Genomic DNA, 12478 nt, shown 5'->3' with positions numbered 1-12478 from the left:
AGAATCAGTCAATAGACTCATTGGAGGGTGGTGTCTAGGTAACCTGCTATAGACATCGGTTTAAAGACATGATGAATAATCTTTTGGCTTAATTGACTATATTTACTAGACAAAATTTTACTGTTAAAAGAACATAAAACATACCTTTATGATGCCTGTCTTGGTCATCATACATAGACTTTTGCATGCTTCTCCTGACACCTGTGGTTTGAAACAGGATTGTGGGACAGCTCTGCAGCTATGCCCTGTTAATGGCATCTCAGTTCTGGCATGCAGATACATTTGTAGTTATCTGGAAACCTCATGGACTGAGCAGACGCAATAGAAATCCATGAGGTATGATCTTCTATGCACATTTTAAAGAGCATACAGGGGAATACAGGTCATTGACTAAGGCAATTAGCTTGGGGAATAGATACCCACAAAATCATGATGATAAAAAAGCAGATCAAGGGTGCATATAGGAAACTGCAAGAAGAATGAAGAAATGAACTTCACAGCACACTATTGCAAGTTATCAAATAATTTTATATCTCACAGTAAACTTTTGAAGGAAGCTTATTCATCAAGTAGCTGACAGGTGACATTAGCAGAGCTTGCACATCTTTTAGTCACGCATCAGGAAGAGCTCAGAAGAAAATCAGAATCAAAATTCAGACCAGGTTAAACACTTCTAAAGCCCCTTGATATCAATGTGCTTACAATGGATATCCTATCAATTATATCCATGGATCCCAGACAAATTTCACCTGTAGCTTTTGTATTCTCTATTGCATGATAGCAGGATAACTTGAAGAATACAGATAGTCTAGAAAAGAGAATCCACACTTGCTGTAGCAAAGCCATGGTGGGACAGTCACACACATAGAGCAGAAGACACCAAAATGCCAAAGCCATTATTGCATGATCAGTACCTGGGAAATGGCAGCAGGTAAACCCCACTAGCACAAAGAAGTAAAACTTGAAGGAGCTCATATTGAAAAACTAAATCAAGAAAGAGTGATGAACCTTGTTTTCCAGTTGTTAAGGATCTCAGGTAAAAAAAAAAAAATTGCAGTAGATTTTGTATGTGTTTTTCCCATGTTTGCATGCTAACTCAACAGAAGATTAAAGGATCAATAAAGTAGAAACAAGAATGTTACAGATTCATCATTATTAAGACAATAGGTGAGGGAATACATTGGTTATATGTTGAATTACAGACAAAATGGCCATTATCTTGTAAAAGAATTTTTAACTTTTCCCAACTCACCCCTTTTGTGCTTAGCCTGGGTCACTGTATGCCCATCTCTGAAAGCTTTGGGCTAACCAGTGAAATTCCCATTGCAGGCTGCTGTGAAGAGCGCACAAAACCACCTGAACTCTTAACAACATTTAAGTTGTTAGTTAAAATAAATTATCTACCAAAGTGTGTTAGATGTTGTAAGAGATTGTTACATGTTGTAACAAATTGTGACATATAGTAATGTGCTAATATGAGATTTCCAGTTGTATATGTCATACAATCTTAGATGCTTGCATGTTGTCATCAACACAAAATCAAGAAAAAACTTTTCAGTAAGGTTTACAAAGTTTTAGTGGGATGGACCCCACATTTGACAAAGTATGAGCTGCCTATTCCAAGAGAAACTGAAGTAAAGAGAGTAAATGTGCAAAGGTTTCAGCAGCTTCAGAGGTTCCAGTGTCCTCTGATTACACATATATCTGATGAGGAAAAGACTCATTTTTATTAATTGGCTATTTTTAGTCTTACATTAAAGACACCATAGCTACACTGTCACTGATTGCAGCAAATAATATAAACAGCAAGTCTGGGTTTCAATTAATGCTACTTTTCAAGGAAGAAAGGCATGTATTTGAAAAATTTCTGACCTATTTTGTTTGGTCTAAGCTTTTGGGTTCAGATCACATCTTACTTGTTCTTCAACCAAGATATTTTTCTTCACGTGGGCATTCTGTATTATGGATGGTTATTAATAACAGATCACTAATCTCTAGATCTTAACAATTATTTCAAGCCAGAACACCCACTTTGCCCTTTAAAAGCCATGCTTTCTCTCAATAATAAACAACAAAAATAACCGTAATTGAATGAAATGTAAAGGAATTATTTATGTAATGGAGACAACTTGTTCTCATAAATTATTGAATAAGAAATAGCTGACAACCTGTTGAATTTTCCTAGGGCTGTGCTGACTTTTTCTTTATCAACTTGATACATGATTTATGAAAGTAGAAGCATTAGGGTAAAAATGGTAAGAGAACCTGGTTTGCATACTAATAAAGAAACTTCAGTGAAACCAATATTTAAAAGTTATAAATTAGGTCAAACTATTCTGAGTTTTGTTGTTGCTCTTAATCTTTTTCAGTGTTTCAAACATAAAATTTCAGGTGATTTTTTTCCTCAAGCCAGTCATAAAAAAAAAAAAAAAAAAGAAAAGAAAGAAAGAAAGAGAACTACTGAAAGCCAGCCTTTTCCTGTACTTTATCTGATGGTTCAGGATGTCAAAGGGTTATGCTGGGCTCCATGCTAATGTTCCTCTTTCACCTCTATTTCTCTCCAAAATGCTGTCAGTGAGCTATCACAGTACCACCTTTGAGCCCAAAGCAATGATCTGATATGAAGTTCCAAGCTAAGCAAAACCAAATGTAGCTTTTAGAACATTTGGACATCAGCATCAAACAGAATTTAAAATATTACAGTACTAGAAGAGCAGTAAGACCTTTCAAATTTGACATATTTAATATTTATAAACCCTCTTGCACTTCAGTTTTTGGAACACTGTATTTTTACTGCACGTGCTAATATTATACCAATATCCTTCCATGTGCTTGTTTATTTGGCTTGAAAGGAAAATCACTTCACTAATGCATGACATAAAATATTCATGTTTGGTAATCATACAACAGAAACCAACAATCTTCATTATTTTAAAGGAGGTTCTAAAGGAATAAACAAAACCACTCAATTTTAAAATAAATTTCAAATTTTATTAGTATAACTTTGTAACCTCAGGCTGGTTATTTTCTGTTGGCAAAAATAAGTCAGAGATAAGTGAGTGATATTGACTGGTCTTTCTAACAGTTATTTGTCCTTGCTGGGCATCTATCTGGTACTCTGTGTTTTATACATTACTGTAAGAGGAAAGATACTTTTTAAAAACAGAAGTAATATAGAAGGGTAAATATAATCTGTGTTTTCAGGGTTGCATGGGTGAGAAAAAAAGAGAGTAAGTAGATCATTCTGTTCCACTTACAGCTGCAGCTGAGTGGCAATAAGATGGCTGAAGTTTAGTGTGGACACAAACCCAGCAAGGTGATGGTGGGCTGGAGGAAACAAGGACAAATGAAGATGATGGATTTCTTAGAGGCTTTCACTTGAGAAAATTGCTATGATTAACTGCAAAAGCTCACAGTCTAGCTTTGACTACGAAAAATCACTTGCTACTAGATGATAGTAGAAAAGCAGATTTTCTTTTTCCCCATCCAAGTACATCAAGCGGTAGCAGTTGTTCCTTTCTGCTGTGAACTTTGCCACTCACTGGGATACACTCTATCAGCAGACTTCAAAAACCACATGAGGCCCAAAGAAGATGTAAGGGTTCAGGAGGAAGCAGTTTATTGTCCTGTGCCTCTTGAACATAGCACCTTGGAGAACAGAGGCAGTGCAGAATGGCACCAGAGTGCTCAGTTTTGCCTGCCAAAAAAGGCAAGAATCCCTTGAACACCAACCTGTATAAAAGGTGGCTTCTCTTACTGGCACTGTAGCATTTAATGGAGATGTTTGAACTGGATTCCTGTCATGTACAAAACCAAGGTTCTGTGAGCAAGTTACTCTCAGTAGAAATTTTTGAACTCTTCAATTTTCTCTGTCTACAGACCTGATGACCTCTTGAGAGCCACTAATGGTCTGAGGCTCCTTAAGGGGAAAAACAGAAGATACGTTTCTAGTTGTTGGTAAAATGTCCTCTTTTGAAAAATTTTGTTATATGTGATGGCTTGCTGAGCTTTTAATGTTTCTGGATGGTCTGTCTTTAAGAAATAAAATTAATCGCCAAGGCATGATTCACTATCATTTTTGTGAACAAACTTTTGGGATATCTTTTCTATATAGAGAAATACAAATAAGTAAAATAACTGCATATGCCACTTGCAACCTCATATTGGATTTACCACTAAATAATTTTGCACAGGGGTGACAGAGTAAATACTGGGGCATTTCAAACTGAATACGTAATTACCTACGTTGTGCTCACAGTCCCATGTACTGTGCATAAAAATACATTGCTTGGACGAAAGGACCCAAGACACTTAGGCTTTATTTCATGATTAGAATACGTTATAACTGATTACTGATTACTTTATAATCAGTAAATGTAAAAAATATTTAAGGCTTTGAATACAGATATTTTTATACAGCAAGATAAACAATTGGCTGAATGAATCAAAACCCTCCACACAATCCATCAGCAGTGGGGGAAATAGAAATGAGATTCTTCCACATCAACAAAGAGGAGTCCTCACTTTCCTGTGCAATGGGTGTTCCCTGAGTTGCTGTCTGTGTGATAGCCAGTAACATTGACAGGTATCTAGAATATTTTGTGAGTTTTAGGGATGGGTGGAACTTGATTTTGATCTCTTTACCAAGTGATAAGGACATAATCACCAAGGAAAAATCTACATTTAATGGCAGCTTTTCATCTGGAGCAAGGGAAACAAAGAGAGTGACTGTGAAGCCTTAGAGTTGGCAAAAGCAGAAGCCATGAAAAAAAGAGAAATGTATGAGAAATTTAACAGAAAAGGTAGGGAAGTCAGTAGCTGCCCTTGGTTCTTAACTAAAAAAAGTTAAGGTGCAAGTTCAAAAAAAAAAAAAAAAGAGTGGATCAGAGAAAGGAATAGGAACTGATGGCTATGGTTGATTTTGATGGTAGCCATCTGTTGATCTAGAAGAGCTGGAAAGGGAATGTTTTAAGATACATAAAGTGCTCTGAGCTCCTTAGAGGTGCTGGGCATGGTGGGAGGTGGAGTATTTTATTTCTGTCCTTCTGCCTACTTGTGGGAAACTAAACTATGAAGAGGCATGAGATAATAGGAACTACTTGTGGTGCTAAAACGTGCAAAAGCTGGGCCAGATCTCAAACACGAAATGAAACAAATCAATTTCTGTGGCTCAGACTGATTGCTGAACAGGAGTGAAATGGTACCCTGGAGAGAAAAGTGGAGCAGTACAATAACTTACTATTTCAGTCCAAAGCTTACAGAAGGTAAACAACAACCTGATATTGAGGTCATAGCAGGGAACAAAAATGCTACAAGAAATCAAGCTTGCTACAGCAAGGCATGTTAAATCAGAGTCCACAAGCCAGCAAGGAGCTATGTGGGCTGTGGTTTCCAACACAATTCAAAACACTGTCAACATTTGGAAAACAGGCTGCACCGTCTCACCCTGTAAGTGTGCAGTGCTATCCCGAAAGTCTTGTCAAGAAAGAACCTCTGTTGGGGAAGTTTCAGCTCAAAGAAATTGTACAGAAGTTTGTCATCTTCTAAGGAAGCAGGATAGTCCTGCCAGAAGCCAGGGCAGTCAAGGAGGCACTGACCTCCTGGACTTACACATGCTGAATGCTGAGCTGGAAAATGAATGAGCAGCTGGGTAGGCCAGTTGGATTGGAGTTCTGAGTAATAAGCAGAAGAAATACTCAGAGTCTTTGATCAATCTAATAAAGAAGAGACTCAGCCCTATGCTTATCTGCAGGTTCATGCTATTCTCCAGAATTAGGATGCTACTTGACCTAAATCAAAGGATTTTTATTTTCATGGGGCAAAGGAGACATTCCAAAGGATGCAGCTGCACTACTGTAGTTTTTCTAAAGGGAATTGATGCCCTTTGTTTCAGTGAAGACTTCCTCACTTTCTTGCATCTTTACTACCTGGGAATGTGGTAAAATAACAGTAAGTAGAGCATCTAGTAAATAAGTATAGAATCTAGCCATAAATGGGGCTTTTCCATGCTATAGTGATGAATGGAAATACATGCACAACATTCACTGCTGCTGATTAAGAAGATAGATTAATTGATAGACTAAAAAGAATGATTTATTTGGTGACTTGTGTCACGGGGCTAATGGAAAAATACCTATATGTGCATTATTTCTTGATTTTGTACAGTTCTTGCCTTTGATAATTTAATTTTCTCCTATGAATGAAACAAGAACATAAAAAGTGCCTTAATATACATATTTGTGTTGTTAACCCTATATTTAAGTTTGCCTAGAAAATGCATGTGTTGCACTAAGAGATTGCCAAAAAGAGCCCTTCACAAGATGTAATAAGTTTATAAAAGATAAACCATTTGCAGCAGAATTTTTACTATATTAGCAAGAAATAGTTAGTTGCACTTTTCTAATCCTTTATACTAGCTTTGTTTAATTTACTCATAAGTCAGAGCTGGTATAAAATATAGTAAGATAGTGCACTGAAGCTATAGTATGTTGGTTTTTAATTAATAATCTTATAAAATATGAATTAGCATAGTTAGCAACTCACTTGAAATCTAATTAACTTGCCTTAGCTATCATGTTAGATGTTTGCAATACTAAATTTTTTTTACAAGGTTAACATATTAATAAGATTGTGATTATGCATTTCTGCTCATTTAATTATACTGCAAAACTTAGTTTGTCCTTAGATGAGCACTAAACATCAATTCAACCAGCTGTCCTTTAGCAAATCATTTGATTGCTGACATATAGAATCTGACTTAATTCCAAACTCATTATTAAGTACTTGTAGAGTTAATGTTCATTTCATATTGTACTGTCACAGTGTATAAAGACTCTTAAATAACTTTTAATGTTTTTAAGGAAGGAGGCAAGTAGCTGGTTGAGGAAGAAAGAACATTTGGTTAGCTTTCTTCTCTTGGAGTGAAAACTTAGAAATTTGCGGTTCTAGCTCTACATTTTGTGACAACCAGGTCTGTAGCTACAGGTGGAGTGGATCTCTCATTATTAAGGAAAGGCTGGGAGTACTAATCTTTTACTGCAATAAAGCACAAGCAATTGCAGTGTTTCTTGTTCCTGGAAATCTTTTCCTGTAGACTTTGTAAGAACTGCTGAGTATAACTGCACTGTGTTTACTAGGCAGCTGAAATGTTTTTTAAGACAGGAAACATGTTCTTATGTGAACACCTGAGGTCTTCATATGAGATATATGACTGACATAGTGAAGGATCATATGTGTGATCTTCATAAAGTAATAATCTTAAAGAGTTAAATTAAATGAGCAAGCCTTGTACTAAGGTGTTATTAACCTCCTCTTCCTCCCTAAGTGAGAGTGATTACAAGGGCTACTCTGCTGTCTCACTGAACCTTAACAAATTTTATGTAGCTCTAAGATTAGAGATGGTAGACCTCATAAATAAAAATTTTACCTTTCCTTGGAATTCCACCAGTAGAGGAATTCTCACATTAGAGAGAGATACTTCACAGTAGAAGTACTCACATTTTTGTAACTGGTTGTTTCAGGAACATTCTGAACATTATTACAGATAAAAATATGGTCTAGGACTTTTATATTATTTATAGTCTTTAACTGTATTCAATCAACAAGAAGAGAAACCTAGAAGAACTTTATGTGTTAACGAAGCTGTGCTTAGTTTTCCTCAAGAAATGAGAGAATCATTTCAGTGAGTACTATAACCATCTATTATTTCATAATAGATCCACCTGCTTCTCTGACTTACATACCTTCTTTGATTTCAGTGTAGCTATGCTAATTTGTATCATGGATCATTCACAAATAATTTTTCAGACCTCTATTTCTTATGATGATTTTGCCTGCAGTCACACCTGTAAAATTTACATGTGCAGGTACATGTTAACAAATGTATCCTCAGGAAATGTTAACTTACAATATGACTATGTATATGAACAAGAAATAAATTAATGAACAGGAAAACTATTCCATGCTTTATCTGGAAAACCTGATTAAGATACGCTGCAAAATGAAATGGCTGGTGCCTAAAAATTTATCGGATGATATGGGGACACATTGCCTAAATTCCTCCATAGCACCAGTTTCCACAGGGAAATAAATGGGTGCTGGTTTACTGTGCCATTGCCATAGTTCTGTGAAGACAAGATACATGGCTGTATGTTGCAGTTAATATTTGTGCTTGCAGTCATGCATTACATACAAGTATGGGTACTAATTTCATTAGGAGAAAACCTTGACCTTTTGAAAAGGAGGCTTAGCCCTAAACCAACTAAATTTTAACAGAAGCCATATATTAAGATCTGTATGACAGACATAACTGATGACTGGATTCTTCCTATCATGTAAACCTTATGGTGTGGCAATTCAATACAGTAGTAACATGCTGATCATATTGATGATCCTAAGGATTTTACTTTAGTGGAGACAGATGGGATTTTTCTCTTGTACAGATAAAGACTATGAACTCTAAGGATTTCTCATTCTTCATTTCAGAACAGGGAGACTGAAGGGACACATCCTCCAGTGAGTAGATCACATGAGTCATACACAACTAGCATGAGTATTCATGTTTTCCATCCACAGTGGTAAAGAAATGTCATGAAGAAGATGGCTAGGTAAATAAAAAGTGGAGATGGAAGCAGCCCAAAATATAGAAGATCTTAGGCCAAGACAATCTCAATTCAGTCTCAAAAGTGCAGTTTACTTCAGATGTAAGTACAGAGGTTTCTCTATTGCAACACATTTGCATTTGAAAAGGGAGGGCTATACATATCAAGCAGAGGAAAGCATGGAGTGGAGGTAGCTCAAAGTATGGAAGAACACATTAATGTTGCAGTAAGAAATCAAGACAGGATACTGAAGGTACCCTGTGTACTCGGTGAACCAAAAGGCGGCCTAGATTTCTGTTCAGACGAGCAAAATACAATTTCCTCTGACTTCATTTATTTACCAATGTGTTGCCGCTTGATCTTTGACTTTGTACGGTAGGTAAGCACAATTAACTCAACATGTTACAATCTTAATGTGTGCTCTGAGCTATATTTATGTGTTTCATTGCAACTCCTGTAAGATGCAACAATTAGATAAATTAGTCTTGTAGATGCACAGATGTGTTTCAGGTCGAAAAGTGGTCTAGCATTTCATTAAGCATAAAAAGTCTGCATATCTTTCAAATGCACTAGTATCTGATGCTATTTAGAACTAAATTTGTTTCTAGGCAAAGAATTCTAAATATGTATTTAATTTTTTCTTTGGTAGGCCTAAGAAATTTGGCCCTCATTATAAGGAAAGAATGGACATGTACATCCTAGAAAATAAATATACCCTCTTTGAGCATAAATTTTCCAGCAATGATACAAGCACATTTCATGTCTGTTCCATAATTAAGAGAAGTGAACATTTATAAGTGACATGAAATTTAACTGTCACATCTGTCTTTAGTCACCCTTTCATGTTTATCTCATGGCACATGCCATGTTTTTCTTTCTTTGGTTTCTTCTTCCTTTTTAAGTCTACAAACTAAAATAGATATATTTATTTGATTGTTTTCTGGAGATTATCATGTGATCAGAGCACTTCAGACTGTGGCAACTATTTATGATAAACAGATTTTCAGGATTATTTTTAGAAAAAGAAAGGAAAAATAATAACAATACTATGTGGCCTCTCCACCATCTGATTAAAGAAGGGAAAATGCAGTTGCTCTGTGAATAGCCTTCATATGTTTCCCTTTTGATCCAAACTGCGTGCTGTTTTTGGAGTGTGCTCTTAAAACTAGATTCATCAAAAAGGAAAAAAAAAGTTTCATTATCTCTGATCAACATAACGCTACAAATAAGAGAAATGAAATTATTAATTAGGGAGTAAACTGTCCTCCACTTGTTCAAGAAAGGTATTCTTTACAAGTGGCCCTACCTAAGGGTAATTTACAAAGTACACATTCTATTTGATATGAGTGAAGGGGTAAAAATGTCACCTTAAAGGTATTGTGAGCTTATATATATATTTTCATTCTAAGCTGGAATCTATCCTTCCTGTGCTGATGAGTAGCATTTGTGCAAGAAGGCTACTTAATTCCATTAAGATTGGTGGTGAAAGTAACTGGTCACAGTTAGGCACATGATAGCATATACAATGATCCGTAAGACAGCCTACATGTCTGTCTGGAACTCATCTCCAAGTTTTAATTTTTACTTATTCTCAAAATTTCTACCTTTAGCAATTATAACTGTCAAAATTAATGAATTAAAAATGCCACAAAAGCTCTGCGTAGGTCTCTGTCCTTTTTGGTAAGCAATCATCTTTATAATTATTTATTGAGTAATTGCTGTGCAGAGCTCTTGATCTGGAAAAAAAGATTCATTTCTAAAAGAAAAATAAATGTTAAGGAAGGCTGGTACCTAAAACAGCATATTAAACACATCTTGCAGTGCAGAGGAAGACTGGGAAACGCAATAGGAGTTCAGTTTGTTTCAACTGTAAGTTATTCACTGACCTCTGCACAAGATGGAATCAAACAGTAGAAATTAGGTCACATTGTTGAGACAATTGTAAAGGAATATTTAAAGCTGGTAGAGACAAAACCAGAAAGGCGTAATTAAAAAATAGATGCATTTAGCAAGCTACATCAAGAATAATATGGACCACTTTAGAAGTGCATTAATAGTGGGAAGTACAAAGTCTGAAGAAAGTGTTGGCCTACTCCCTCTGTGAAACAAGGAAGCTAATTGTGGGTGATACTGAGAAGAACAAAATGTCACAGTCTTTTTTGAGACAATCTTCCCTAAAAAGGTCAGTTTGTGACTAGAGGATTAGTGCAGCTGATAGAAGAGGAAAATGAGCAGCATCTTCAAGTAGAACAGGAAGATAAAATTATAGCAATAGTTAGGGGTTTACCAGATCTCTGAGCACAACCCCTTTTCCCTCAAGGAAAAGGACTTGGGGCTGCCCCTAGCTACCCCCTAGCCTGCCCTGCTCCCCATTGCAGAACCACTGGTGTATAAGAACTGCTAGAGGAAGAATGAGGAATTTAAAAAAACAACAACAACAACAAAAACCCAAGTTGAGCCAAAAAAAGGAAACGTAGTTTCCTTTAGAGAGGAAAATAGAGGAGCATGGGAATTACAGATTAGTCACATTTCAACTCATTTCCCAGAAAAAATCTGAAGCAAATAACTGAATTATTTGTAAGCCTGGAAAATAACAAAGAGATAACTAGGATGGATGTGCCATGAATAATCGCATCAAATAATATAATTTTTTTTTTCTTCATCAGATTAATAGATTTTGCTGATGGGAAAAGAGCAGGAGATTTCTTGGGGTCTGCTGCCATCAGTAAGGCTTTGATACCATCTCAACAAGCTAGGAAAAGAGCCTTTGGAATTTGTGCAACACAGGTTAGACAATGATATGCAAGGAGTAGTTATCTATCAATTCTCTATGAAAATAAAAGCAAGTTATCAGATGGGACTCTGTGGAATCAAAGTGCATCCACTTCTATCCAGTACTTTCACTCCTTAAGTGTATGATATAACAGAAAATAGTCTTGTTAAAGACAACATCACACTGGGATTGTAAGTGTATTGAAGGACAAGATTAGAATGCAAAAGGGCAATTCTTGATATATTCAAGAAACAGGATGAAAATATAGGCTGAAAATCAATAAGGAAGTGTGCAACGAAAATCAATTGCACAATAAAGGACTTGGGAACAACCAGTTAGGGATTATTTCTGAAAATTATCTAGATTTAGATGAGAGTACAAGCTGAATAAAGAAGGTATTGCTCTGATAAAAAGAAATTTGTCTACAAGAAACCTGAACAAATCTTACCTTTTAATTTTGCTTTGGGAAGGCTTCGACTAGAAGAATGTGCAACGTAGGGCATTACACTTCTAAAAAGATGTTCACCAGTTAGGACAAGCTCACCAGAGACTGATAAGAATGTTCTGATATCAAAAAATATGATCCCTTTAGGAAGTACTTGGGTAATTTATTTGAAAGATGCTGAGAACAAAGAAGAGAAATAATGATATTTTTTTCAAGTGCAGAAAGGGCTACTACAAAGGAGAAGGCAACATCTGTTTTCAACAACACTTGTAAACAGAACAAGAAATAATGGATTTAAACTGCAGCATAAAAGACAAAGTCAGACAGTAGGGAACATCACTGCAAAAAGAGTAGTGAGGAACCAGAATAGATTGCTGAAGGACTTGAGGAGTTTCATTGCTGAAGTTCTTTGAGAACTGAATAGACAAATACCAGTAAGGAATGACCCAGATACTGGCTATCCTGCCAGCAGATGGACTGGTTGGCATCTTGAGCTTGATTTGCATTTGTTTGTGATTTCACCATAGGCAACTGTTTAATAATATTCCATATTTCACATTGACTTCTCCTGGTACAAGGCATGAGGAAAACCGGAGCTGCTAAAGATTTGTGTCTGGACTCCAAGCAGTGCTAAGTATAAACCAAAGACTTGTTCCTAGA

The sequence above is a fragment of the Chlamydotis macqueenii genome, chromosome 2 (genome assembly GCF_036417535.1).
Source record: "Chlamydotis macqueenii isolate bChlMac1 chromosome 2, bChlMac1.mat, whole genome shotgun sequence".
Classification (NCBI taxonomy): Eukaryota; Metazoa; Chordata; class Aves; order Otidiformes; family Otididae; genus Chlamydotis; species Chlamydotis macqueenii.
This window is presented reverse-complemented; position numbering follows the sequence as displayed.